Raw genomic sequence first — 24,078 nt, 5'->3', positions numbered from 1 at the left:
TGAAAGAATCGGGTTTTAAGGCTTTAAATTGTTTTTTCGTGTTTTGGGACATTTCCCCTTTAAGTGGGCATGGTCTGGGGCCTTTTACATCATGACGCGTGTGACGTAGGTCATAGGAAATGATTGAGCATGCTCAGATCGCTGTTCCTTTACTGGGGGCCTTTTTCTCCACTGCGCATGTGCAGCACCTTTACCAAGGGGGCTGCAATTCAAAACTGCAGATTTCTGCTGCAAGCCTACCTCGTGGTGCGTTTTGGCACCTCTTTTACGTTTTTTTTCTTGTATTCTCCTCGCAGAATTCTTGGAATTTGTCCAGGGCTATCTGGTTTTGCCCCTTTGAGTATTTGAAGGTCTGGAAGATTTCAGCTGCTTCTGGACCCGCGATGGTGAGTAGAAGCTTTATTTTCTCTGCATTTGCCACGTCATCTAGGTCGGACGCTACCAGGTAGATCTCGAATCTTTGCCTGAACCAACGCCAGTTTTCACTGAGATTGCCTAGGTACCCGAGCTGCTGCGGAACCAGAATCCCGAACATCGTATTGCCTGGCTGTTGTTGCTGGTTGTCACTGCTTGCTGAGTTGTCGATATATGGATTGAAACAGTCACTCAACTGGTACCATGTCTTGTTATGCTCTTGGCGTAGCATAAGCTGCTTCCTTGATGTTCACTCTGACAAAGGAAGGTTCAGACGTGGACATAACTGCCACCTGTAAACTATTTACAATTCTCTTACTCAGATTCACCACTACTGTTAATCCTTTTATAGCTACTCAGACTGACGAACAGTCTGCTACAATCCAGGTGATGGGTGTGATGTTGAATCAACCCTGTGTCTGTACTCACTGAGTGTCTACACTGGAAAGAGAAAGATTATGTGTGCTGTGTCCTTTATATATGGTTGGTGTAATGCCCCCCTGTGGTAGTGTCACCTGAAAATGAAAAAATGAAAATCGCTTATTGTCACGAGTAGGCTTCAAATGAAGTTACTGTGAAAAGCCCCTAGTCGCCACATTCCGGCGCCTGTTCGGGGAGGCTGTTACGGGAATCGAACCGTGCTGCTGGCTTGCTTGGTCTGCTTTCAAAGCCAGCGATTTAGCGGTGTGTTAAACAGCCCCTCTGTGTGTTACACCTCTGTGTGTATCTACAGTGATGCATACCATCACAGGATTAACAACCATCGTCGGAGCTTACTTATAGCCAATGAAAGGATACCTGTGTGTGGCCCAAAAATAGCTGTTAAAGGCCTGTGGTCCATCAGCAATATGAAGGGACGGCCATATAGATATTGGTGAAATTTCTGATCAATAGATAGTCTATAAAAAGCATAGCAATATATTAACATCAATACTTTGACAAAGTTTTTCTCTTTACTTCAGTGGAAGTAACTGAGTGTAGTTATATTCTGCATTTGTTAACGTACAAGATGAAAATGCTATTGGTCTTTCTTCCCCTGGAGAAAGTGTATGTGACACCATAGTGCCACTCCAACACCATACGGTGAGGCATCACAGGCACGTTGTAATGTTAACTTTAGGGTGAAATGTACCTACACTTCTGAATTTTTCAGTGCTTCTTTTGCGGATGATATGCTTTATCACATTCTGGTGTCCATTGCCATTCCTGTTTTGTGCACAACAACATATTCAAGGAATTCAATTGTGTTACCAGATTCTGGACAAATCTTCCATAGTAGCTGATTAACCCTAGAATTATCTAAATTGAGTGACGTTTGTTGATCTCGGAGCCTCCATACTCGCTTCCATTTATTTTTGATTCTTAATGCAGATCCTTACTGTCAATTACATGTCGAAAATATTGTATAAATATGTGGAAGGAATCACATTTATCTTTCCTGACACAAAGCCCATGAATTTGTAATAGTTTCAGTGTAACTTTAAAATAGTGTACATGCTCTTGCTCAATGATCAATAAATCTAGCTAACACTGTACCCCCTGTAAGCCATTAAGGATCTGATCCATTGAGTGTTGAAATAAAGCTGGGGTTGACCTTAGTCCAAAAGGCAATCGCTGATAGCCGAATAGCCCTTTGAGAGTGATAGTGAGCAGGTGTTGAGATTTAGCTGCCACATTCATTTCCAAGAAAGCTTTCGATAGGTCAGTCTTGCTGAACTTCTGACCTCCTGCTGGGCCTGTGAACAAATTTTCAATCAATAGCAGCGGGTATTGAGCTGCACGTGTTACCGGATTGATTGTAATCTTAAAATGTTTCATGACAGATATAATTGGGCCTATCCAGTCACTAGTACTGAGGAGTTCTAAGACTCCTCTTTCCACAACACTCTGCTTCAAACTTGGATTTGGATTTGTTTATTATCACGTGTACCGAGGTACAGTGGAAAGTATTTTTCTGTGAGCAGCTCAACTTTGGAAGTATTGCATTGAATATAGTTCTAGCCTTGAGGCATTTGAGCTGGTTATTTTTCTTAATCTTCAGGGGCACATGCACTTTTCATGGACCCCAATATGTCTTCAAAATCATTTGTGTTCTTCCATTCTGGTACTATGGTCTATAAGTGTGACTTTGAATCAACTAAGCTGCAGGCAGCGCTCCAGTTAATTCAGTTTATTCCATTACAGCCAAGAATGACCAAAGTGAGCTGGAAAACCTCCGCTCATCACATGTGGTTTGTCCAATTAGCTTAACCTCAACTGATGTAAACTTTCAGTGGCACTATCTCTTCAGTATCGGTCATCCAGGTCATGTCTCCTGGTTTTAAAGACAAGTGGTTAAGCTTCCATTCATACGTGGGGCGAAATTCTCCGCAGACCGTCGTAACGCCGATTTCCGGCGAGCATAATTGGTGTGGATGACTCCGGCGTGGGGGCCTTCTTTTAGGCGGCTATTCTCCGTTCCCGGAGGGGCCAGCAGCGGACTGACGCGATACGCGTCAGTTTCACCCGCTGCGGAAGAGGGGGGCAACGGATGCCCGGGGTCAACGCACCGTCGCCCCCCCTCTGCACGCAGCTGCCCCTACCCCAACCCCCTCCCCTCACCACCCCTACCCCCCTCCCCTCACCACCCCTACCCCCCTCCCCACCACCCCTACCCCCTCCCCACCACCCCTACCCCCCTCCAACGCCGCCACCCCCTCTCAACGCCGCTCCCCCCCTCTCTCAACGCCGCAACCCCCCCCTCTCTCAACGCCGCAACCCCCCCCAATGCCGGTACCCCCCCCTCTCAACACCGCACCCCCCCCACTAACGCCGCACCCCCCCCACTAACGCCGCACCCCCCCCACTAACGCCGCACCCCCCCCCACTAACGCCGCACCCCCCCCACTAACGCCGCACCCCCCCCACTAACGCCGCACCACCCCCCACTAACGCCACACCCCCCCCACTAACGGAGGAAGGAAGGGGGGAGGAGGAAGGAAGGGGGGGAGGAGGAAGGAAGGGGGAGGAGGAAGGAAGGGGGGGAGGAGGAAGGAAGGGGGGAGGAGGAAGGAAGGGGGGAGGAGGAGGAAGGAAGGGGGGAGGAGGAGGAAGGAAGGGGGGAGGAGGAAGGAGGGGGGAGGAGGAAGGAAGGGGGGAGGAGGAGAAAGGAAGGGGGGAGGAGGAAGGGGGGGAGGAGGAAGGAAGGGGGGAGGAGGAAGGAAGGGGAGGAGGAGGAAGGAAGGGGGGGAGGAGGAAGGAAGGGGGGGAGGAGGAAGGAAGGGGGGAGGAGGAAGGAAGGGTGTAGGAGGAAGGAAGGGGGGAGGAGGAAGGAAGGGGGGGAGGAGGAAGGAAGGGGGGGAGGAGGAGAGAGGGGGTGTGTGTGGGTACCGGCCTTCAGAGGGAGGGGGACGGGGTGTGGGTACCGGCCTTCAGAGGGAGGGGGACGGGGTGTGGGTACCGCCGTTGAGGGGGGGGGGGACCCGGCGTTGAGAGGGGGGGGGACGCGGCGATGAGGGGGGGTTGCGGCATTGAGAGGGTGGGGGGGTGCGGCGTGAGGGGGGTTGTGGCGTTGAGGGTGGGGGTTGCGGCGTTGTGAGAGATGGGGGGGCGGCGTTGGAGGGGGGTAGGGGTGGTGGGGAGGGGGGTAGGGGTGGTGGGGAGGGGGGTAGGGGTGGTGAGGGGGGTAGGGGTGGTGAGAGGGTAAGGGTGGTGAGGGGGGTAGGGGTGGTGAGGGGGGGTGGTTGGGGTAGGGGGCAGTGGCGTACAGAGGGGGGGGCGACGGTGCGTTGGCCCCGGGCATCCGTTGCCCCCCCTCTCTGCACGCCACTGCCCACAAACCCACCCCCCACCCCTACCCCCTCCGACCACCCCTACCCCCTCCAATGCCCCTACCCCCCTCCCCACCACCCCTACCCCCCTCCCCACCACCCCTACCCCCCTCCCCACCACCCCTACCTCCCCAATGCCGCAACCCCCCCCGATGCCGCAACCCCCCCCCCCGATGCCGCAACCCCCCCCCCGATGCCGCAACCCCCCCCCCGATGCCGCAACCCCCCCCCCCCGATGCCGCAACCCCCCCCGATGCCGCAACCCCCCCCCCCCCCCCCCCCGGACACTGAACGGCGTCAACCATCATCAATGGTTGACGCCGTTTCAAAGCTACTCTGTTTTTCGCTGACGTGACCCGTGGACACGTCGGCGGGACTTCGGCCCATCCGGGCCGGAGATTTGTTCAAACAAAAATATAATGAAATCCCGCCGGCGCCAGCTGTTTTCAGAGGCTGCCGGCGGGATTTGCACAACGCCGGTTTTTGGCCGGTCAGAGAATAAAAAAAAAAACCCTGCGGGAGCGGGATTAACGCCGCTGCCGGCCGATTCTCCGACCCTGCGTGGGGTCGGAGAATTTCGCCCGTGGTCTCGGGAATTAAGGATTCAGCAAACTCCTTATCAAACTCCATTTTAGTAGGTTTCCCATTCACTTTGGCATTACCGAAACAAGGTGTAACTCACCCTGGATTGATAGCCCATTCCACTTTAATCCTTTCTTTTAAAAAAAATAAATTTAGAGTACCCAATTATTTTTTTCCAATTAAGGGGCAATTTAGTGAGGCCAATCCAGCTACCCTGCATATCTTTAGGTTATGGGGGGGGGGGGGGGAGACCCACGCAGAGATGGGGAGAATGTGCAAGCCCCACACGGACAGTGACCCGGAGCCAGAATCAAACCTGGGTCCTCGACGCCTTGAGGAAGCAGTGCTAACCACTGCATCATCACGCCACCCCATCCTTCTTTAGTTTCATTATGGTTGTTAATCCTTTCTGAATGAGTTTTGCGTCTTCCTTAGAATGATTTTTCTGTCGTCCTTTGAGTGTTCTTCTTTGGAGAAGTTATTTTGCTCCAGCAAGCTCTTGCCTCTGCGGCCAGATCTGCCACAACTTTTTACATTGGCTGTCCGACCTGCATTCAGACTGGAATGGCCGGTTTTACACAGCAGTGACATATTTGTGGCTTGGTAATTTTTTTCTGATTAGCAGCCAGGTTATGGATGCTTTGCTTGCTTCAGCCTTAGAAGCCTCCTTAGCCAAGAGCCTCATTTCTCAAACCACATATTAGACAATCTCTTTTGCCAAATTCACAAAACTCTACAAGATGTTGCAAGGAGCTGTGCAATATTGTCACCTTGGAAAACAAAACCCCTCTGTAATAACCAAGGGCATTGATTATTAGATAATCATCTTTTCACCAGTTCTTATGTCTTATCTACAGGTCTTATCTATGGGGATATCTGGCTGAACTAAGCTTCTTAGCAAATTAAAAGTTTTGCTTCCGATTGTACAATACAGAGACCCTAACCTCCACCAATCTTTGTTAATTTGAATGTAATAATGGAATATAATAAAATAAATAGGATTGCAGGAGCATGTGCATTTAATTGAAGCTTAAAAGAGATTTATTGAATAGTTCTTCACTGCACAAGGCTTGACACTGGACTCCTGAACACCTCTCTACTCTTCCTGGTGAAATTGAATATTGCAAGAGAGTTGCAAAGATGTAGGGGGTGATTCTCCGAGCCCTGCGCTGGGTCAGAGAATCGGCGCAACCCCGTGCCGGGCTGGAGAATCGCCGCAACCGTGCCACGACGCTCCGACACAGGCACGAGATTCTACAAGGTGCGGAGAATCGGTGTCATTTGCGCCGGCACATCTGGCCCGGATGGGCTGAGCAATATAACAGAGTCCCGCCGGCGCCGTGCACCCCTGGTCACTGCTGGCAGGAACTCTGCGGAAATGTTCGGGGGGGGGGGGAGGGCCTATGGGGGGCGGGGGAGGAGGGGGTGCTCCTTCACTGGGGGGTGGGCCTCCGATGGGGTCTGGCCCGCGATCGGGGCCCACCAATTGGCGGGGCTGGCGCGCCAAAGAAGTCCCCTGCGCATGCACAGAATGGCGCGGCCCAACTGCGCGTGCGCAGGATGGAGCTGGCCCAACTGCGCTTGTGCGTGTTGGCGTGGCACCCATTTGTCACCGCGAATGGAGGCTGGAGCGGCGTGAACCGCTCCAGCGCCATATGTAACTGGGCCTGGTTCGGGCCGTCGTGAAATGCAACGGCGTTCACGACGGCGCAAACCCTTGGGCCCAATATTGGAGAATCGCCCCCCCTGACTTCCTAAGGAAATATATACAATCCAGATAACCAGGGAATTGAGATCGAAAGAATATTTAAGACACCTGATATGAAGATAACAGCCGATGGCATCACGTGAATCAGGTTACTAGGTAGAGACATTGCACACAACTATAATAACCCACACATATATAACAGGAGATGGCCCACCATTGGTATGTGGTGGGATTTTCCGGTCCCGCCGCCGTCAATGGGGTTTGCTATTGTTCGCACCATCACACTGGGCAGTCATGATTAGCAGGAACAGCTGCACAAAAACTGCACGAGATGTTTACTTTCCATTTCTGCCCAGTTTCTTTTATTGCTATTTACCCACTTTTATTTTAGTACTTACTGGAAGATAAAGATAGTTTTAAGGGATTTATATTTGTATTGGTAAACATTAGAAATAAGGTATAGTTTTAAGTGGGTTTAATTTAATGTTTCTGTGCCAGGAAGGGTAAAACCTACAGTTAGATTCATGCTGGACAAAGGTGTGTGTATGTGTGGGGGTTGGTTAAGTTCCAACGTAGTGACGGCATGGCGGCGCTGTGGTTAGCACTGTGCTTCACAACGCTGAGGGCCCTGGTTCCACCCAGCTCCGGGTCACTGGCTGTGCAATATTTTCACATTCTCCCCGTGTCTGCATGGGTCTCACCCCCACAACAAAAAGATGTGCAGAATAGGTGGATTGGCCATGCTAAATTGCCCTTAATTGAAATTTTAAAAAAAGTACAAATTATATCACTGTAAGGGCGTAATTGTTCTGAAGAGAGTACAGAAGAGGTGAACAAGAATGTTGCCAGGGCTAGAAAAGTGTGGTTATGAAGAGAGATTGGATAGGTTGGGGTTATTTTCCTTGCAACAAAAAAGGCTAAGGTGTGACTTAATTGAGGTGTACAAAATGATCAGGAGAAATGACAGAATGGACAGGATAAGATTATTTCTCTTGGTGTAGAATACTCGAACCAGGGGTGGAGAATTCTGGAACCAGGGAACATGTAAGAGGCAGAAGATGCAGAGGGGACATGAGGAAGAACTTTTTTTACACAGAGGGTAATGGGAGTCTGGAATTCGCTTCTCATGTTGGTGGCAGAGACCCTAAACTCTTTTAAAAAGCACCTGGATCTGCACCTTAAGTGCTGTAATCTACAGGGCTATGGACTGGGTGTCAGGAAGATGAGATTAGAAAGGGCACCTGCGTGTCTTCAGGATGTCATGGACAAGATGGGTTGAATGGCCTCCTTTTGTGCTGTAACTTTTCTATGGTTCTATGTCTCTATTGTGTTTAAAGTGGACTACTGAGTGAGGAACAAATGAAATGGATAAGCATGTAGGCGTTGCTTAGAAACTGGGTCTTGTAAGGTAGAGAAGCTTTTAAGTTTTAGCTTTATCTGAATTTGTGGGCATTGGTTACTGGACACGGAGGACTGAACAGTTCTCAACTCTTCCAGGAGAAGCTGGGCATGACAATAGATTTGCAAGATGCAAACTTGTGAGGAACAACAAACAATCCAATTGAGACAGAAAGAACACTTAAGACACCTGATGTTATGATAAGAGTGTGAGGTATTGATCAGAAGAATCCAAGGAAGAGTAAACAAAGCTTTAAATTAAAAAGAGAATTGCAGTAACTCGATTTAAAGTGGGACAGCAGGCTTCAGAGGTAGTTGAAAAGTTTGATGTGATAGTAATACAGTCTGGGAATCAAGAGTTAAAGCAATTATGAGCAGTTCACAAAGCAGTCAAGACAAATAAATCCTAAAAGGGTTGGTGTAAAATCCTGGAGTGAATTCACTGTTAAAAGTGGAGCAGAAGATTTGTTTAAAAGTGTAATTTGTAAAATCTGGATTGAATTTTGTCATGAAAACCATTCAGGGAGCATTATTATGAGAAGATTTTAAAACATGTTTTTGGGAGTGGAGTTTGGAAGCTCCCATCTTCGTGGATGCGGAGGGATCATCTACAAAAATTCATTTGTGGTTCAGAATGGAGAGTGCATTTGCTCACAGTCATCTTGTGTGCTGGAAAGGTAGTTTGCGTTAATGAGAACATTGTAGGTTAAGTGGGACTTTGTAATCCGTGCTAATCTTTAAATCTGTGTGTAATTGTTAAGATTGTGGGGGGGGGGAGGGGAAGAGTAATAGGAGTATTGTATAATAATACAACTTTTCATGCTTAATAAATGTTTTTTTCTTGTTGTTAAAACTAATTAGTGGTCCTTTGCCTCTGTTCCTCCGCATTTCAGTTTAAAATTACTTTGAGTATCATTCTGGAATTTTCCAATCCAGTCAAAACATCGACTGTGTTCATAAAATTACTGAATCTATTCTACTTGCTCACTGTCACTTCACTGACCCGTTTCCTTTCTAGGTCAAATTTCTATTCAGATCTCTAATTATCGATGATCTCATTCATGATTTCACTTCTTGTTTATATGCCACCCAACCCTGCCGAACAGCTCTCGTCTTCCTCAGAACTGGTGGCAATGCCATCAAAGCAGATATAAATAAAACTAAATAATCTACCCAATCTTTCCTATTCCAGCACATGGTTGCCAGAGGAATCCAGAGATAAATGCCAAAATGTTTCTGTAAGATTCCAAAAATGTCCTAATTCATACAAGTGGCTCCTAATTGGGCTCCAGTGCTCCTGATCTTTCATCTCTTCCAGCATTTCCAAAATGTTTCTTATCATAATATTAGGTAAGAATCAAAGCATTCAGAACTCAGTCTGCCATGCAAAAGTCTGCGCTTCTTGCTTCACCGCTGCATTGTCAAATTACTAATCTGCCCACCCACAAGGTAAATTGGTTTAACTAGACCGATAAAACAGGTAGGCAACTGTGGTTTGGAACAGTTGAAAACTACTGGATCCCAGTTAGCGAGCAGTTGCCCTCTCTCTGATTGAAAAACAGTTAGTAATGGCAACAGGCTCAACAGGTTGGAAGCAGTAATCCTGAATTGGCTCCTGGTTGAGCCTTATGTCCTGTCATATTAGTGAAATGACTTTGCCCCATGATTGATATGTTGTGTGATATTGAAAATCCAGTAAAGACACTGGCTGAGCTAGGTTTCAAGCTTACTTGGGAATTATTGAGGCAACATAAATGTTGTATGAATTTTAAATACTGTATGAATCCCTTATCTCCCAGGAGAACCACCCTGAATCAAATAGTCCTGCAGCATGCAGATCTAGTATGATGAATTGTAACTAAACTGTTGATCAAGAAACCGAAAGGAGTCAGTACCTGACATGCGTTGTAAAAACAGAAATTAAACCATGTAAAACTTAACTGAAAGATACACGTGCCGTGCGAGCCAAATCCCAAAAAGTGAAACCTGGGCAAGTGATCACAACTGTTTTCTATCTTTTTTACTACAGGAAAGAGTGTGTACTGAAATCACAGCCACAGATTCCAGTAATACACAAAAGATTTAGAATTAAAACATTTATTAAGAACTAACAAAACCACACAAGATTACATTTACACAGTTACAATTAGTCTCACAGAACATTTCACCAAAAGATTCTTACTTAGTGTGATTCACAAATAAGCATTTCTTTCGGCAACAGTGATTAGAGATACTTAATCTATAAAATTCCAGTAATATTACCAAGACACAACTCACTGTTAGAGCATAAGAACTAGGAGCAGGAACAGGCAATACTGCTGCTGCAGGGGAGGTATTTTACAGGGCTTCTCACTCGCTCAAGTCTTCAAAACCAGGGGTGAAATTCTCCGACCCCCAGCAGGGTCGGAGAATCACCTGGGGCCGCCGAAAACCCGGCCCCCGCCGTGGCAGAGATTCTCCGCCACCCGGGAAGTGGCAGCGGCAGGAATCTCGCCACTCCGATCGGCGAGGCCCCTGCGGTGATTCTCCGGCCCGCGATGGGCCGAAGTCCCACCTCTGGGAGGCCTCTCCCGCCGCCGAGGTTTGAACCACCTCTGGTAACGGCGGGATCAGCGGCGCGAGCGGGCCCCCGGGGTCCTGGGGAGGGCGATCGGGCCCCGGGGGGTGCCCCCACGGTGGCCTGGCCCGCGATCGGGGCCAGCGCCCTGGGTGCACTATTTCTCTTCCGTGGCCGCCACGGCCTCCGCCATGGCGGAAGCGGAAGAGAAACCCACATCGCGCATGCGCCGGTGGTGACGTCAGCGGCATCTGGCCGCTGATGTCACCGCCGGCACATGCGCCGACCGGCGAAAGCCTTTCGGCCAGCCCCGCTGCCGGGGGCGCCGGTTTTTTGCGCCAGTCTTCCGATGCCAACCGCTCCGGCGCGGGGCTAGCCCCCAAAGGTGCAGAGAATTCCCCACCTTTGGAGAGGCCCGACCCCGGAGTGGTTGGTGCCACTCCCCTACGCCGGGACCCCCCGTCACACCGGGTAGGGGAGAATCCCGCCCCAGAACCCTGCTTTTTGGAACAAGCAACACTTCTCTGGGATGGCTGTAGGCTGTTCACTTCACTTTTACACAGTTCTGTCTCAGTACAGAGCACCCTCTTTTGGAAAGCTGACATGGCCACAAACAGAGCTTCCAATCTCTGTTTTTCCTCTTTCATTCCACCACCCCCATATTGTCCTCATTGGTCTTTGAAATTTACAATTCCCAGGACATAAAAATTAAAATGTAATAACTTTGCCTTATGATTTCATTATGGTCACCACTTTTGGGTAAAATAAGAATATAATAACTGCCTTGTGTATGATCTTTTTAAAATTATAAATTTCTTACCTCCCTTTGAACTTTAACAGATAAACCCAAATCCTAACTTATCTCCAAATGAAAATTTCTACCCATGTGTGATTTACCTGTAGATCATCAAACTGAGCCCAAATTACTCCAGAAAGACATCGAAAAGAAACCTTATGTACAAAATGAAAATGTATAAAATCACCCAACTGATGGTGCTGCTACATCTGGGGTGCGTGGGTGCCACCCCTGTTCCCCTACCCCTACCTTCCAAGAGAGCTCCGAGGATACCATCACCAATGCATCACTGCTAGCATTCCCACACTCCACCAGCGCAGTGACAGACACCTCAGTGAGTAAAAGTTGTGGACAGGCTTCTGGGGCATAAGTGAGTGAGCACCACACAGTTGGTGATGCACATCACGTGGAGGTAGGAATATCCCGTAGAGACAGCAGTCGGAGTTCTGCTGGATCCCAGGACCCAGCTGGATCCCAGTCATTTGCTGAGGCTCCCGGAGCTGATGAAGATGCTAAGGCACATCCGTAAGATTCAGAGGAGGATGTCAGCGACATTCCAGTGCATCCATTGCCAATTGGAGAAGTCCCAAAGGCTACGAGCGTAGGAGATGGTGCCAGCAATGCGTGGCACTGTGGCCAACACTGCGAGAGTAGTGACAGTAGACAGTAGTGGAAAGCCTGGAGCACAACAACATCATGATTAGTGGTGTCCAAGGGGTTGCTCAGTCAGTGACAGCCATGCAGAGACGTCCCGGTCTCAGGTGGCCATTGCCAAGGCACTCCAGAGCATGTCCAATCGCTAAGGAACATGTCCCAGACACAGGTGGAATTGTTGAGCCACTCCAGAATGTGGCCTGATCACTGAGGGGCATCGTTCTGGGCGCCGATGCCATGATTCAGGCAATGGAGAGCCGCCAGGGCTGACAGTGCCAGATGATGCAGGAGCCACTAGATCTCAGTCCAGTGGCCCCTCCATCTCAAGGTGACCTCAAGGGCCCTATAGACACCGCCCAGGAGAAGGGAATGCCGGAGGCTGACCCAAAGCCTCACCACAAGGAGATGACGGCAGTCACCTGCTCTCCCAAGTCGACAACGGTCTTGGGGTCAGAGAGTGGAACAGGGTGGCATGGTGAGGCATGTGCCAATGGCAAGGTAGCTAGGCCCTCAGGCTCTAACGCCCCCAGACGTCGCCCACCAGGATCATCGAAGGCCATGGGTGGAGTGAGCAGCAGGCTGCCTCCACTTCTGATGTATATCTTGGGGATACACCGAGATGTAATTCCAGAGTGTAGAGGGCTAAGCAGTTTGACTGAGAGGGCACTGGGAGGAGGGACATTGTTAGGTAGGGACAGTTAGGGTCACGGTTGTTCACCATGAAAAAACTCGAAACATGCAAAGCCTCTTTCACATTATTCCACCCAGCCTGCGCTCTCCACCCCTCAGGGGCAGTAGTGGGAAGAAGGAAGGGGGGGGGGGGGAGGTGATGGATGAAGCCCCTTACTATGAGAATATGAGGGCCTATCTGGTCCTCTGGGCAAGCTGGACTCTTGCTGACTTCTATCGTCCATCCTCTGACTGCTCCCTTGGGTCCTCGCCCCTCTGGTCAAGCTCCTCCTTCTCAGAGGAGGCCTCATGTTCCTCCTCCTCCAGCACAACACCCCATTGCTGTGGCAAACTTTGGAGGGCACAGCAGATCACCACAAAGTGGGTGACCCACCGATGGGTGTACTGCTGCGCACCACTAGAGCGATTGAGGCATCGCAACCACATTTTCAGCAGTCTGATGCTCAATGATAGTCCTGATGGCCACATCGGCTTCATTATATCGGGTCTCTGCATCGGTCACCGGCCACCGTATTGGCATCTTTAGCCAGGACCTTACCCCCAAGAGCCAACCCATCATCCTGGTGTGTCCCTCAAAGATGCCAGGGATCACCAACTCACCAGGATGTAGCTGTCGTGCACACTCTTGGAGAAGCATGCACATATATGCATGATTTTGAGGTGGCGGTTGCACATGAGTTGAACGTTCAGGGATTGGAACCTCTTCCTGTGGCGCTCCCGGACCTCCCAGTGTGCGCAAGGTGACATGCATTCCATCTATTACCCCCTGGACATGGGGCATCCCAACCATGGTGCAGAACCCTGCTGCCCGGACATCTTGATGGGCTTGTTCCAGGTCAAACTTACATAGTCAGCTGCCTCGGCAAACATTGCATCTGGACTTTAGGGATGCACTTGAAGGCGGTAGGCTGTGAAATGTCACAAATTCCTGCTTGAGCCTTGGAATGACCCTGAAGTGTAAAAGTTCAGGGCTGTGGTAACCATGACTGCCACAGGGAGTATGTATCCTCCTCCTCCACGTGGTGCCAAGTCCACAAGGACAGGGCACAAGTGGCACACTGTTCCCTTGTTGAGGTGGATCCTCCTGAGGCACATGTTGTCTAACATCTTCCCGAACAACATTTGTATACCTTGTGTCATCGCCGGCCTCCCCCTCTGGGTCACTCCCAGCCTGATGGGTGTGGGGCGAGCCCCAGAACACATGCTGTCACCTCAACCCTCTGTCAACATTGCTGCTGCTGCCTTCTCTGGCATCTGATTGGCTGGCCTGCCACCAGCACTGTGAGGGCAGTTGTTGCAAGGTCCACAATTTTATCCATAATGTGATATCGCTGAGGAACTGGAGAGGGTGAGTGACTGACAGTCAGTTATGGTTTCCACCACAGTACCCTCGAGTCCCCCAAGCCTCCTCCACCCTGACATTCCCTGCCATCTCTCAGGGCGCCATCCAACGAGCCGGCTGTCCTGGGGAACCCTTCCCTGCACACACACGGCAAGCGGCAGCATGGGCCCCTGGGCACTGGACCCAAGTCCCTGCCAGGAACATTACTTGGACTGGACTCAGGTTCCCTCCTTGATCCATATACCCACCCTCTGGTCGTGGGGATATCCACAGTGCTGAGGCCCAGTACTTAAGTGTTTGATTGTTGGCTGCTGCTTTTGTGGTGTGGATGCCTCTAGTGTTCAGGCAAAATGTCCAGGCCTCACAGTTTGATTGGGATGCAAGGCAGTGACACTCACTTGCATGTCTACTCATGGGACACTCACTAGATGGGCATGTCTACTCATGGGAAGCCACATGAGAACTGTGCAGTACTCATATAACTAACAATTCCAATTCCCTATTGGCAATAGCCTTCAACAGTGCAGCCAGAGACCCCGATGGTCAAGGGGAGTTGCAGTGACCTTCACTGTAAAACTATGACAGGGTTCTGTCCTGGGGGTGTTCGGTGGGATGGTCAGGCAGCAGCTGAATCTGCCCCTAATATTGGTATACACAATCCGCGGGGAATAGCCTGTTGGATCCATGGGCACTGAGCCCCTCACCCCCAACCCCAGGGCAACACCCCACCGATGGCACCCAGACCCTCCACACACCCCTTGACCACCCCACCCCCCCCAAAAGGCTTCCTATCACCCCCCCCCCCCCCACCCCCACCCTGAGATTTGGGGCAGCAGCTCTAGTGCCCCCAGAGCTGATTGTCCAGTTTCAAAGATGGCTACTCACCTCCGATCCCCTCAGCAGCCATTGCACTAGCTTCACATTTTTAAATAGGTGTGCTCACTGGGGAGCTGGGTCGATCACAGGAGGCTATTAGATAGGGGGTCCTTCATATTAATAATATGAAGATTGGCCTAAATTAGTGATTGTTGGTTTCTTGCCATGTCCAGGCGGGATCAGATCCTGCCAAGGGGAGCAGGCCGGTTAGATCGAAAGCACCCAGCACTGATCCCGATTTTGGCCTCTCCCACGATTGAACCGGCTTGCACAGATACACATCAAGCAAAACATGTCCGTTAGATTGTGCCCTCTGTTTCTCTCTTTGCAGATGCCACATGGCCTGTGGCGTATTTCCAGCATTTTGTGTGTTTATTTCAGATTTCAAGAATTTACAGTGTTTTTCTTTTTTGTTGAAATATGACTTGGGTTTTCTCAGTCTATTCTAATCACTAAGGATTCATGAACAATAAATCAATTGAGTGACTCAGACCTAGATCATTCTTAGGACCTCAATGTCTGCCTCAAAGTAAGGGGACCAAAATAAGTATTTTGATGTGCCAAAGTAAGGCCCTGTGCAAGGCAATAATTATACATCTGCTTTTATATTAAGCCAACTTTTTATTCAGTTTACCACATTACCCTGTATCCCAAGGGCTTTTACGTTTATGACCAATATGCCATGTTTGACCTTGTCAAACACCTTGCTAAAATCCATGTACACAACATCCACTGCACTACCTTCCTCAACCCTTCTTGTCACTTCCTCAAATAATTCAATCAAATTTGTGAGGCAAGACATTCCTTTAACAAATCCATGCTGTCCATCAATGACTAGTCTATGTGATCCTATCTCTCAGGATTGAATCTACCAATTTGTCAAACACAGACAAGACCAACTGGCCTACAATTGTTCGGCATTTCCTTTGATCCCTGTTTGAAAACTGGAAGCACGTTTACATTTCCCTAGTCCTTCCGTAGCTCCCCCATATCTAGTGAGTATTGGAAAATTATCCTCAGAGGATCTACTATCCCCTGTCTGCCCTTTTTCGTAGCCTCGGAAACAATCCGTCTGGCGACCTAACTTTCAAGGATTCCAACTCTTCGCGTATTTCTCTCCTTATGATTATCCTGTTCAATATCGCACAGTGTTCCTCCTGGACTACTATATCTGCATCATTCCTTTCCTTTGTAAACATGGAGATAAAATATTAATTTAAAACTCTTCCAACAGCCTCTGCATCTGCACACAAATTCTCTTTTGTATCTCTGCCCGTTACCACTTTTTCCTTAACTAACCTTTTACCATTCACATTGGTAAAGTATCTTTGAGGTTTGTTTAACTTTACTTGTTGATCTTTTTTCATGCCCACTCTTTGATTTCCTTATTTCCTTTTTTACTTCAGCTCTGCACTTCCTATTCTCGTCTCGGCTATCTGCAGTGCTTCGCTCTTTGTGCCTATTGTACGCTTTATTTTTCTGTTTGATCTTCCCCTGTATTCCTGTAGATCAGGGGGATCTAGATTTGGCAGTACTACTCTTAATTTTGGAGGGTACATGTCTACTTTGTACATTTAGGATCTCATGCTTTAGTGCTTCCCACTGGTTTTCCATTGATTTTGTATCTGTATGCAGATCACCTTCATCCTTAGCTGCTCCTGCTTGTCCCTCTCTTTGTGTCTGCCAGTATGCACACTCTGGTCTTCACTTTTTTTCATGTTGCTAATGCTTCCAGGTCATACGTCGCTTGATCACATGGAGCAGTATTTCTTATTATCCAAGAAGATTGCAATTGATCCCTTTATAATTGATGCAAACTACTTCAAAGTACTTTTCAAACATTAAAAAAAAATACAGATTGTAAAGACATTTTAAAGAAATTATGCATCTTCCATATTGTACTTGCCTCTGGATCAAAGGTGATCTCCATTGTTATGTTAAAAGTAAATTATCAAAATAAATAACCATCTGAGGCACATACAGAAATAAGTGCTTACCATTCAGAATACTTACATTTAAAATAACCTCCTTCTTTGTGAATAGTTTTGCAATGCATATTTTTTTCTATGTGATTTCACATTAACCATTGGTGAGTTTTGCATACCCTTAATTAAATGTATGAAGGAATTCAAATTAAGAACAGTACATAATGACAGCATGCACAAGCACACTCCAATTTTGCTGTTACTTATTTAGTGGCAAATATCTAGTCTAATGAATCCGGCCTGACATATTTTGGGCACATTTCCCAGATACTTCCCTGTTATCTGAGTTATTCGTTCCACATGTTCCCACAAAGCATATTATCAAGACACTTGGGTCCCATTTGATCAACTCACTGAAGTCACAAAAGTCTTATATATATTAGCAGAGTCAACATTTTGAAAACGTATAGAGATGCAGTAACTTTAGTAATAATTGTACTATTACCAGGAAAAAAGAAAGGCTTCTAACTGGTCTGAATTTCTGAAAAGCGTTCTATTTCCAACAATTGTGGCAATTGATAAAACGTTTTATGATCACTTAAATATCTTTTTTATAAAATAAATTTAAAATTTAATGTCAACCGTCACAAATCTTGTTCAGAGCTCAGCTTTCTAATAATCTCCAACATACTTATTCAACTACAGGCATAACCAAATGAGCTAATATTTCTACTAGATGAGGCAAAATTTAATAAAATATTCCCATTACCTTTATTACTGCTCATTGATGACTCTTCAATATAAGTTCCTGTACATGACGTACTTCCCCCCCCCCACAACAAAATAGTCTTCTCAAAATAATATGTGCCTGTGTATAGCATTCTTTTTTCAGAACGCTTATTTTTTTTTTCTATTTCAAATATAAATACTATCTTTGATAACTTGCATGAAGTCATATTACAATTAAATCTGTGTGATAAATGAATGGCAGTGCTGCATGTTGTTGTATTTGTCTTTCTGATAGTACAAAGATATGGTGCAGTGGGCTCAAGTTATAGCAGTGTGTTCAGCAATTGGAGCAAATGTAAGTGTGGTGGCTCGAGACATACACTGGAGGCTTCCAGTAGCTAACAAAAGAGTTTATTGATGAAAGGTCAAGGCAGTCAAGTAACAGGCACAGAACACGATACAAAAGCTACCTGGTCCCCACTGCCCGAGGTCCTGCGCCGAAGGTCCTGCACAAACTCCTGAATAACCAGCATTTGCCGGCATGTTTGTCCTTGAGCTGGTCATGTGTTCCATGGAGCCCAATTCCCTTAAAGGAGCAGTGCTCCCAGATCCCTCCCCCCTTAAGTCCCTTATTACAACTACCCCAAAAAACAATATCAGGAGTTAAACACTAGAAGAGTCAACAGGACCTCCCTCGACTTGCCATTGGCTGAGCACTCTTCTTGGCAATTGAATTGTCATCAGTCAGTGTCATCTCAGGAGGCACCGGCCTCAACGGATGCAGATGGTTGAGCCGAATCGAGACTCCCTGGCTCCCTTGGTTGTATAGAGTTACGGCAGTGTTCACAGCATTAGCTGGGCCTGTTGACTCTAAGCTGGGAGTCACCATCCCTCCACTCCTCAAGTGCTTTCTGACGCTCGGCCACAACACACATTTCTAACCAGGATAGGCTTGAAGCGTAATTACGGCACAGAATTTCCACCCGGAATGACCTGTTGCCCCTCTGCTCTGACCGCCAACTCTGCTGGGAGGCCTGACGTGACTGAGGCAGCAACGGTAGGCAAGGGTGGCACTGTTGCACCAGTTCTTCAATGGCTTTATCTATGCCCGGCCACGAGACAAGCTGCATGCCAAAACCTCCACCCTCATCTGCCCTGGGTGGGCGCTATTAGCTCTTGAAGGAGGGGCCCCATGGTCAGAGGCGGGATGATGACTCATGATCCCCACAGAATCATGCCATTCTCATATATCAACCAATCCTGATGAGTGAAGAATGACCTCAGCTGTCCCACTTCTTGTAATGTCACCCAGTCTGTATCATTTTTTAACCTTGGATTCTGGTACAAATTTGTCCTGGTCCAAATGTGCCCAGCGGACACCGGCAGAGTGCCTCGGACGTTTAAAGCCAGAATGAGCTCCTGAGGTACAGGTGGTGGCAAATGCTCTTGTGCAGGGGCAGGTGACCAAATGCATCTGCATTGGCAATTCGCATGCCAGGCTGGTGTTGGAAAGCATAGTTGTAGGCAACCAACAGTAAGGCTCAACATTCCACCTTCACCGAGGTTATGGGCAGTATGGTCTTATCTTCCCTTAAAAGGCCCAGCAAAGGCTTGTGGTCAGCTACTATGCCAAACCGCCAACTACACATCTTGGTGGAATTTCTTCACACCGTAGCAATGCCCTTATTCTCGATCTGGGCATAATTCCTTTCTGCTTTGGAAAGGGTCCTTGAAGCAAAGGCAATAGGGCATTCAAAACCATCTCCCATTTTGTGGGATAAAACTTTCCCATACTCTAACGGTCGCATCATATGTCAGCATGATTGGTTTTCCAGGGTCACAATGCATCAAGAGGTTTGAGGATTGTAATGCTTGCTTCACGAATCGGAAAGTTCCTCTTGGTCACAGAGCATAGAATCAATAGGAGCCCTACAAAGCAGCAGGAGTGACGTTCAATGTACTGACTCCAATCCTCAACCCCTTGGTCAAATAGGTTTGGTTTGCCAATAACAGGCATTTCCACTCACAGTCTGAATGATTCTGACTTTTGCTGGAGCTTCTCTACTTTCTCAACACCTCCTTCCTTCCCCGCTCAACTCACGACGGCTGTTGATTGCAATCAAAACTTTTACCTTGCAGCCAACGTGATGCCTCTGGACTTACACTGGAGGCTTCTAGTAGTTAGCAATAGGATTTTGTGATGAAAGACAAAGGCAGGTACGAAACAGACACACAACACTATACAACAGGTATACTCTATACTTCGGCTCCTGATCGACACTGCCTGGGGTCCTGCTCCCAGGCCCCATGCAAACTCCCTATATGCGGGGTCATGTGCTCCTGCATGATTGGCCCTAAGCCAGTCATGTGGACTGAGGAGCCCATCCCCTTAAAGGAACCATACTATCATGCTGAGTTTACACCATGTTTAATAAAATTGCCGTCTCATGTTTCTTGTGGTGCTTAAAAGAGCAGAAGAGGCCAATTATTTTAAAACTTTATGATAATCTGAGGAAAAATGTAAGTTAATTTTGCTAAAGCATTCTACAGATTCGCAGAGATCTTTTTCCAGTCGGTAATTCAATTTATTCCACATATATGCATTGAATGTAATAAATAATTGATATACAGAGAATGCATATAGGCTGCTCCAAATGAAGAACAGTCTAAATACACAAGTTCATTGATTGCTTTTACTTCAATCCTGCTAAAGGTAACATATTAATTTTATTTTAGTGTTTGCTATTCTGAAGATATTGATGGGACGTTGAAAAGGATTTTCTGAGAGTAGTGGAGTGGAATCGAACCGTTGTGCTGCCAGCCCACATGGCAGTTTGCTGGCACATACGAGCATACAAACAGGGAACAGGAGTAGGCCATTCATCTAATGTTCTATGTTCTATGTTCTTGAGCTTGCTCGCCATGGAATAAGATCATGGCTGATCTGATGGAAAACTCAAACCAGCATCCCATCTACCCCCGATTATTTCACACCCCTTGCTGACCAAGAATCTATCCACCTCTGCCTTTAAAATATACGAAGACCCAACCTCCTCCCCCTTTTCAGGAAGACAGTCCAAAGAGTTCACCTCTGAGCGCACAAATGTCACCTAATTTATTTTTTAAATGGGCCACCCCATAGTTGAAACAGTGACCCCTAGCTCTAAATTTTCCCACAAGAAGAAACACCCTTTCCACATCCACCCTGTCAAAACCCCGTCAGGATCTTATATGTTTCAATCAAGTTGCCTCCTACTCTTCCAAACAGCCGCACAACAAGCCTAGCCTATCCAACCATTCATTGTATGACAACCCGCCTGTTCCAAGTATTCATCTGGGAAAGTTTTTCTGAACTGCATCCAACATATTCGTATCCTTCCTAATGCTGTGTCTTTGTTTTGTTATTCGGTTCAATGTGTTTTATAAAAATTCAATTGATGGTGGTTTACAGCAAGAATTTTACGATCTGCTTTTTCTTTCAAACATTAATTCAGGGTTCATAAAATAAGTGATTCGTTCAACCCATATGACATTCATGCACAAAATGTTTTCCAAAGAAGAGACGTGCAGTATCGGAAAAGGAGTCTTTATAGCTTTGCATATCAGTTTAACTTGGACACGAATCACAGATGCACCAACAATGGATCTACACAAACATTTGGAAGCAAAAGAAAACATTTAATTTCCCATCCATCACAAAACTCAACAAAATTACCTTGGGACTATTCTGTAGTAAAATATTATTGCCACATCTTTATTTTGATCTTCCAACATCTATTTTACTCCAAATGGTTATGGTAGTGAACTCACAAAACATCTGTTAAAGAGGAATATAGTTCCCAGTTCTACATCTGTTAAGGAGGAATACATTTCCCAGTTAAAGTTAGAGTGATGTGCATTAACTTTTGTGCCTATTCCAAATATATCTCTCATAAATCCAATATGTCATACAAAATAATACGCAGAGCCAGCAGTAAAGCTATTTGTGCAGAATAAATACTTGCCACGCAGGAACTCATGGGCTGGGATTCTCCGATCCCATGGCCAAGTTCTGACGTGGCGTCAAAAGCGGCACTCGAAAGTCGGCCCGCCACGGCCGGCGCGGGTCCGCGCATGTGCGTGAGTTGCCGTCTCTGCGCCAGCCCCCGGGCAATATGGCAGAGCCCTACTGGGGCCCGGCGTGGTTTAACGTAAGCCCCCCACGGAATTAGCCCACCCGTCGATCGTTAGGCCCTGATTGTGGGCCTGGCCACCATGAAGGCCCCCCCGCCCAGAGTCGCATCCTCCCCTGCCTCCACCAGGACGGCCCCCGCAGCCAGAACTCTAAGGTCCCGCCAGGTAGGAGCAAACGTAACCCACACTGGCGGGACTCGGCCGAACTTGGCGGGCACTTGGCCCGTCGAGGCACGGAGAATCGGCGGGGCTGGTCCGCTTTCAACGGCCCCCGACTGGCGCAGTGCGCATTGTCAACCCACAGGCGCGATTGCCACTGATTCTCTAGTCGCCGGAGAATCGGCGGCTCGGTGTCGGAGCGGCATGGCGCGATACTCGCACCCCCCCCCCCCCCCCCCCCCCCCGGGTGATTCTCCAACCCGGCGCGAAATCAGAGAATCCTGGGCATGATACATGTACAAATTTACAATACTGTGTTAACTACTGCCATTCAACTAGGAGTTAAACAAGGTGAGAAAACAGGCAGTGTTTGCATGTTGCTTCTGGATATTGAGACTTTAAAGAATATGGATTGTGCGTCAAGCCACGGAAGGATGGGAAATCAGAATTGAGAGAGAGGAAAGACTGCAGAGGAAAAAGAAGGAGATGGAGTAGCCAATTAACTGACGAGTGGAAATAACTTCCTTGGAGTGGCAATCAGTGTCGGATTTTCACTCAATACCCACTTATCTGCATTGAATTTTTTAAGTGCCTGTCCTTCCAATCTCAGGCTGGGTAAAATTCAGGCATCGCAGGGGGTTCCGGGGTCCTGCTTCAAAGTCCAATAGAAGCAGAACGATGAAGGACACATTCCCTTTTGTTCCGGCACCATCTCCAACAAAGCAGGTGAGTTTAAAGGTCCCATTATAAATAACAGGCTAGGGAGAAGGTAAGTGTTAAGGTGGAACGGATGTGAGGCGGGGTGAGTGGGGGGGGGGGGGGCGGAGTGTCAGAAATCTTGGGAGGATCAGACATTGGGGAGGGGGCAGACATTCAGGTGGGCATGGGGGGAGAAGAGAGGGGTAGTCAGGCCTAGAGTGTTGGGCAACTACTTATTTTGTGGGGGAAGAGGCCCCTGGGTGTTCAGGAGTTTGAGGTGGCGCCCCATGCAGGGCTCAGTTTGGGTCTTTAAAAAGGTTATATTGAAGTTCGAAGTGATTTTATTTCTTCTAATTCTATTAGAGTAACTATTAGTGTCACACTGGCAGAACGATCTGAAGGCAGTGACTTAAATTGTTATGTCAGATAGTTCCCAGCGCAATTGTGCATGAAAGGGCAGTGCTTATGGACAATTGTCACCTCAAGCATTACCTGGGAATTTCTGAGAGGGATTCCTGTGCTTTGTAGCAGATGGACAGACGTTCAGGAGTAAGGAGGTGAGTTACATGCTACAGATTTCACAAACTCTGATGTGATTTTGGAGCCAGAGCATTTATGGTTGGTCCAGTTTAGTTCATGGTTGATGGTAACCCCCAGGATGTTGATAGTGAGATAATCACAGATGATAATGCAATTGAATATCAAGGAGGGTTGGTTAGATTCTCTTGTTGGAGATTATATTTTCCTGGCACTTGTGTTATGAATCTTTCTTGCTACTTATCATCCTAACCTTGAATTTTGTCCAGATCTTTCTGCATATGATCACAGACTGTTTCAGCATCTGAGGAGTTGTAAATTGTACTTAACACTCTGCAATCATCAGTGAATATCTTTACTCCGGGTCTTATGTTTGAGGGAAGGCCATTGATGAGGCAGCTGAAGATGGTTGTGCCTAGGCACTATCCTGCAAAAACCTTTGCAATTATGTCTTTGGACTGAGATGATTTGCTGTCCAGCAACTGCAACCATTTTCCTTTTTGCCAGGTATGACGCCAATCAGTGGAGAGTTTTCTCCATGATTCCCATTGACTGCGGTTTTGATGGAGCTTCTTGATGATAAACTCAGTTAAATGCTGCCTTGATGTCATGGGTATTCACTCTCATCTCACCTCTGGCATTCAGCTCTTTTGGCTATGTTTGAACCAAGGCTGCAATGAGATCAGGAGCTGAGAGACCCAGGCAGAACCCAAACTGAGCATTAGTGGCCATGTTATTGCACATGCACAAAGTGCCACATGATAGCACTGTCAGGAATACCTTCCAACTTTGTCGATCCTTGAGAGTAGATTATAGGGTGGTAATTGGCCAGGTTTGATTTGACCTGATTTTTGTGGGCAGGACACACCTGGGTAATTTGTCAGGTATATGTCAAAGTTGTCGCTGTACTGGAAAAGCTTGGTTAGTTCTGGAGCACATGTCTGAAGTACCAATGCTGGAATGTTGCCAGGACCCATAACCTTAGTACCCAATAATTTCAGCCATTTCATGATATCACTTGATGTGAATT

Source organism: Scyliorhinus canicula, chromosome 13 (genome assembly GCF_902713615.1).
Source record: "Scyliorhinus canicula chromosome 13, sScyCan1.1, whole genome shotgun sequence".
NCBI classification, from domain to species: domain Eukaryota; kingdom Metazoa; phylum Chordata; class Chondrichthyes; order Carcharhiniformes; family Scyliorhinidae; genus Scyliorhinus; species Scyliorhinus canicula.
The sequence above is the reverse complement of the archived record's forward strand: the minus strand, read 5'-3'. Positions refer to the sequence as shown.